Source organism: Branchiostoma belcheri, unplaced genomic scaffold, assembly GCF_001625305.1.
Source record: "Branchiostoma belcheri isolate BF01 breed outbred unplaced genomic scaffold, Haploidv18h27 scaffold311, whole genome shotgun sequence".
In the NCBI taxonomy this organism is placed as follows: domain Eukaryota; kingdom Metazoa; phylum Chordata; class Leptocardii; order Amphioxiformes; family Branchiostomatidae; genus Branchiostoma; species Branchiostoma belcheri.
In genome coordinates this window covers 74,692-81,580 of record NW_017803923.1, presented here as the reverse complement: position 1 = coordinate 81,580, position 6,889 = coordinate 74,692, and positions in this window count along the sequence as shown.

The window sequence follows — 6,889 nt, the reverse complement described above, 5'->3', positions numbered from 1 at the left end:
TTATTATTGTATTCAACTTCTATATGTATATGTCCATTTTGTGCTTTGCTTGTCCTGTGTATTATGTATTGCCTGGTTCGTATGTGTGAACGAACTTCAAAGACTAACGTTACTAGTATCTCCTACACAGTCCTACAGTGGACAGGATCCGTATGTCGGTCAATCTAGTCTAATTTTAATAAACAATCTAAATAAACAAATTAACCCTAAACAGTACACCTGGGGTCCGCGCGTCACCCACGAAGTTGTCCCTCAATACCGTGCAGAGAACTCAGTTTCCCCAATTTAAAAAAAAAATAATATCTGATTTTCTTTTGGGGTCCGCGCGACCCCAGCCGGCTTTCGATCGTAATGGATACACTGGCGTTCTTATACATTACTTTATTTCCGTTTTAATATGCTTTAATGCACTTATCGTATGGCCACAAAATTTTCAGAGAATGGTGTACTAAGAATCAAATTCTAACAGTTTTAGTGTAATTATGACGTCATATGACGTCATATGACGTCATAGCTAATAATATGGTCCGCCATCTTGGATTTTGACCAATGACGTCATCAAATTAGCATATATTATGAATATTAAATGATTTAACTCATTTTTAATTATGTAAGATGTTATTAATGTCAGAAAGGAAGTGTTATTGAATATAAATCCCTGAAAATTTTAAGTTTAAACCAAAATTACTGATTTAAAAAAAAACTGCCTGTCACAAACCCGTTGCCATGGCAACACAAAAAATCATTAACTTATTTAACTAAAATGATGCCAGATGCATTTAAGGAAAGGTCACCAAAATTGATGGCTCTAGCTTAAGCCGTTCAGGCGCTATTTGAGATTAAAGTTGGCGCCAGCCTAAAAAAAAAACACTCGGTCTGAATAGGGTGTAAAAATCGGGTTTTTCTTCTTTTTCTCTTCTCTTCGTCAAAAAATAGAAAAAGGTCAAAATGTATAACTTTTGTACGTAATGTGGGCTCAGAGGTTCACATATCAATTTGCAAAACAATTGAGCTGGTATCATGTTGATAATTTCTAAATATTTGCAAAAAACTGCTTTGGGGTCCCCAGGTGTATAGATTAATCAGTCCGGGAAGGTGTACTGTTGAGGGTTAAGAGAGAGAGAGGTTCTGGGAAGTGTGTTTTGGACAGTTCTCTGTGCGCGGGTCACCCGTGTGTCTGATTCCTACAACTTGTGACTCATGTAGCGGAATCGCACACAACAAGTTCGAGTGGAGCGGACGAGTTATCCCCAATCAAATTATGGTAAGCCTAAGTTTCAGCTTTTCTTGGTAATGTAAATCCCTGTTTTTACTAGAGATTGCTGTTTCAAAATTATGGGTTCTGTGTGTAATAATGCAAAATGCCAGTTTTGATTCATGCCCGCGGTCGAAGTTGTTGTGAACTTTTATCTAGCCCCTTCGGCTTTGCCACTAAAAAACTGAATTTTGTTGGACGCCTCGTGGCAAAAAATGCCTGTCAGAAACCCGTTGCCATGGCAACACAAAAAATTATGATCTTATTCCAATGATAGAGAATTGTTGCCAACAATATTCTAGGAAAAGTTACCAAGTTTGGCCGTTCTAGCGCTAGGCTTTCAGACGCTAGGTGACATCAAAGTTGGCGCGGGCACTTTTAGCCCCCCCCCCCCCCGTCTAGGTAGGGTTAAATTTACCACCTTAGGAAAATTTGGGTTAAGACTTAAAAGTCCAATTGTTCTACCTCCTAAGCTATAAAAGACCCTTATCTGCCGTAATAAAACCTCTTTCTTTAACTTGCCCTCTAACATTAAATCACGCTAGACGAAAACCAAGATATCCGGACGTTTCCGGACCTGTACACGTCCTGTGAAACTTGGCGTGTCCGGGTGTGTCCGGGTGTGCGCAGGAAATATCAGCCACGGCGTGTGCGGGTCTGTGATACCTCCGGACACGCCCGGACACCTGGTAATTAGTCGTGTGTACGGGAATATACGGGCCTGCACACGTCACACGTCGCAAGTACTGCCAAACAATGAGGGGTCACCATACATGTAGATCGTTTCGCAAATGCGTGAATTGAGAGGTGCACATGTGTTTTCAAAGGCCGCGTGAAAGAAGAGCGGTAAAGTCGGTGAATAGAATAAGTGTTGTTTGGGGGCCGATGCCTGTTATAAACTCGCCCTCGGCACAGTCTGGTTGATTTTTGGGCCACGCCAGGCTTATATAAACCAAGGACATTATATAAACTCTGCTAAAGAATCTAGAAGGATATATAAAGCTCGGAACAAGGATTTTATATGAACATGGAGCTTCAACTAGGTTATGATATAACGTCCTTGTTATGAATGTGGTATAAGTGTATCCCAAAGTTTATATTTGTAACTATAACCCTTGCTATGAACAATGAGCAGATTTGTTTGTGTCGTCCGTCGTCTCCCCGCATATATTAACGCCTAATTATCCCGGCACCATATTGGATCTACAGTGGTAAAAAAAACACAATTACTGATCAGAATTTTACCAATCTAGGCTATTGGGAACCTTCGATCTTGACATATTTCACCTTTGCAAACATGGTCGTTTTCGTTGGTGATGCGGGGGACCGGCTTGGTGTTTTTCAAATATCAGCCCACTTTAGTGTAAAAAATAATTTTTTTGGAAGAGAAAAAAGATGCACGATTTACTTGTACATTGTTGTCAGATGTGTATTGTGGTGTCATGGTCAGAGACGAGACGAAACGGCGCCTATGTCTTATTTACCTTGTTTGTTTTTTATAAGAGAGGTTTAACTTCCTTGGTTATATTTAATTCTTTGGAACTTAAAGAACACGAAGTTGAAAACATTACACAGGTAAACTGCAAATTCTGTGTTGATGATAACATTCCTATTAGACTATTTTATAGCCTATGTTTTTTTAGCGTGCATACAACTTTTACACAATAGACAAGCGGGACATTTCACAACTCTTTGTATCATTATTCCTGCAGTGACCTGTAAACCAGACCAGCCAATTTACCTGAATTTACCTGAACTGCAGAGATATCGTCTTATCTCCGCAGTCAGGAGCTTGATGGTCGCTCCTCCGTCTAGTACGGTCTTGATGTGTAGGTCTATGCTACTCTTGAACCCGTTCACACTGGTTTGCTGCACAACTTCTTGGGGTAAACATGCATGCATTTCTCTTTGTTGGGGTTTGAAAAGGGGGCCAATCAACGCTCGAGTCATTATTTTTGAAATATTTCCGTTACTTGCCTGGTTGTGGAACGTGCATTATTATACAACTATCCTGGATACAAGAAACACGCTAGGAACTTAGTGAGAGCACGGAGGTAGAAAAAGCTCCATGGTGAGAGATTGTGTCATATCCCATCATCAACATATCGGTATTGCGTCATTCTACGTCAATTGGAGCAGTTTTCAAGACAAGAACGCTGTGGGACACTGGCAAGACGAACTGGGACAAGACTACTCTCCAGGCTGAGGTTGATTGGGAAGATTGTGAACGTCAGAGTATGCCTCGTTCTTTGGAAAGCCGGTAGCCAGAACTCTGGGAGCCAGGCTGCGGGCATAGGCGAGTGATAGTCCGCGTGCAAGAGAGTAATAGACCGGACCAGAGGACCGATGTACACCCCTCTCGACTATCCGCTGTGTCCCGACTCAAGGCCGTAGTGTGGCACAAGATGTGCGGCCCGTGGGTCGCAGCCTCAGCGAGGCTTGTTACATGGAATGTTCCTTGGCGCATCTTAGTTTAGTCGGTCCGGTCTATCACTCGCCTGCGCACGGTCTTTCACTTGCGACTGCCCGTAGCACCACAAGCCGGTCGGGTGCATAATATGTTGCTTTTGGATTCTGTCGTGGCTAGCGTGTTTGGAGACTAGGCAAAAAGGGCTTGGCACGGCTTCTAACGACTGGTGCCCATACGAGACTACTAGTAATCTGCTCCCGTGACTAGCTGCGTTTAAAGGCAAGACACAGAAGGACGAAGGTCGAGACCTACAGTTTGTTTCAGCTGAGCTGAAAGACCGGCCGAAGAACACTGGAAATTTTGGAGGCGCACAAAATACAAACATTTTAAGGAAACTCACAAAGCCCAAGCACCATGTACAATTAATAAAGAAAACAAAATTATGCAAACAAGAAGGGGGAATTAAGGGCCATAATGCCGCTTTACATTACAAAAGGCATATTGGAGTGTGGGGGGACGTGTGCGGGTGTGTACGACCGGTACACGGGCTGATAATGAGGAAGATAATTAGGTGAAAATTACCGCTAATTTATGCATATTTCATACACACACACAGAGGTACGTGTCACGTATCCGGGCATGTGCGGAGATTTACGGGTGGCGTGTGCAGACGTGTGCAGGCCCGTACACGGCCCGGACACCTGAGTGGTTCATATCCGGGCCGTGTGCAGGCCTGCACACGCCAAGTGTACGGGTCGCGCACACCTGGAAATGTCCGTATATTTGGAATTTCCGGGCGTGTGTACGGGAGTATACGACCCGCAAACGTCGGTTTTCGTCCAGTGTCACATGTATCATACCCCTCTTTCCTTGCATAAATGCTTTGAACATTGTATTGGATTTATAATGTGAAAAACACTGAGATTAATTTTTAGTGAAGATGGTCCATCAGTTTTTAGTTTTGTACAATCAGAGCTTAGCCATTAACTGCTGACCAATTTCTATTCCTTTACATTGTAAAGCTTGGCAAGGCAGTATTGTCTTCACTTTATATTCTGGGTTAGGTGAGACTAACTCTTCATATACAATAATTATTGTACATAAATTCCTTATCTGTTGTCAATAAGTTTCAAACCTAAAGTGTCTTCAAGAGTCTTGATCACCGTCTTACCCAGCGTTTTGAACATGTTACCACAACAGAGTCAGGGACAGGATGAGTCCTGGTAGTTTATGTTAGCCAAATTTATTGGGTGCTTATATAGTACAGGCCTGATTTTTAATACAGGTTAACAGATGCGAGTGTATACAGTAAGACTACGTACTGATATTATCATTCAATCATCCGCAGGCATTAAGTGCTGATGCATGGTGGCTACAGTAATGCACAGTTCCCGCCAGGTTGATCTGTCACCGGCACAGGTCCTCCAGTCGCCTCTAACACCCAGCTTCTGGAGTGTGGGGAAGAGCTGGCCTTCCCATCTTGCCCTTGGGCGTCTCCAAGAGAGGTCAGGCTGTGAGGTCAGCAGTTTGATGACGTCCTTGGTAGGAACAGCTCAAGAGGAATGTCCCAAGAAGATCGACTGCTGTTTGACAATCCAGCGTGTTACTGATGCCTGGTTTGTCCTAATACGGACTGTTTCGTTGGAAATACAGTCGTGCCAGCAGATACCCTCTACCTTTCTCAGGCACTGGGGGTCAAAAGCATCCAGTTTCTGAGCGAGCGACTTTGTAATGGTCCATGTCTCCGCACCGTACAGAAGGAACGACAGGACCAGAGTATTATAGGTCCTTACCTTGGTTGTTCTAGACAGGTGTTTGTAACGCCACACACGATTGAGACTGGCAGAAGCTGCAGACGCTATTTCCAACCTGCGCTTAACCTCTTGGTCAGATTCACAGTGTGACGTGATGAGGCTACCAAGATAGTTGAAGCACTGATCAACCTCGACCGACTCTCCTCTGATGGCAGGTTGGCCACATGAATGGTTGGTCCACGAAGTCACTGAGTGAATGGAGCTTTGTCTTCAGCCAACTGACCTCGAGTCTCATACTCTGACTGTCTTCAGCGAGCAGTGCCACACCATTCGCATAATCCATGTCAGTAAAGGGGTAGTCTGCGAAGGTAGTTTCGCACATATCCCATTTAACTGTCCTTGCCATTACACGGTCGATGGCAGTGTTAAAACGTGCTGGAGCTAGGACACAACCCATGCAAACGCCGCTGTGAAGCTCAAACCAGTCAGAGTGGTTTGTTCCAATTCTAAGACACTCCCTGTGTATAGTTCATGGATAAGGCAGATTATCTTGTGCGGAATACCTGTGGCTCGTAGGAGCTTCCACATGAAAAGGTGTGTGAACGGAGTCGAAGGCAGCTTTGAGATAGACGTATGCCACAAACAAGACTCTCTCCTCTTTTGATCAATGATTATATTGATATAATAACCTGTTTGTCACAGATTGGGTTTCACAGCCACATAAAGGCCTACAGAGTTAAATATATCCTTTCTAAATCTTTAAAAACGAAGTTACTGCCATCTTAACTTCAGGTGTGTTGTGTAGCTGTATGATATTTGGTAGGTAAGATGAGGTACCAGCAAAATAAAAGTCAAACGATATACAGCAGCACATTTCAGACAACTTAAACTCATAAATGAAGAATAAAAAGGTACCGAGATTTATTTTAAAAGATAACTTCAATGATTGCTATCTATTTCAAAGTGAAAGCCATATTATACCTTTTTAAATGGCTAAAGATAGACTGAAGGTATCATTAAGGGCATCTGTGTGAAAAAACATGTTGTTGTGAGAAAAATTTATAAATATTTGATCATAGAAATTATATATTGTTATATAAGATGTTATTATTATAAAGGACGCATAATTTAACAAAAACTGAATGTTAACGTTTAAACCCTAATTACTGATATTCCCCAAAATTGCCTGTCAGAAACCCGTTGCCATTGTAATACAAAAATTTCCCAACTTATCTAATTCACATTAAATATTTGCCAGATATACTTTAACCCTTGTCCTGTTGGCATTCCTGGCACAATATTTTTCAATAATTTAATGTCTTAATCAGATCATAGACCCCCATTTTTTTTGCCCCGCAGTACTGTGGCATAGTTACTCCCGCATACGTTGCGTTTCGCTGCGGTGCAATGCGTTGCACGAGAAATACCCCTAAATCGTACCTATACAGGGTGCTATATAGATGGTACTGT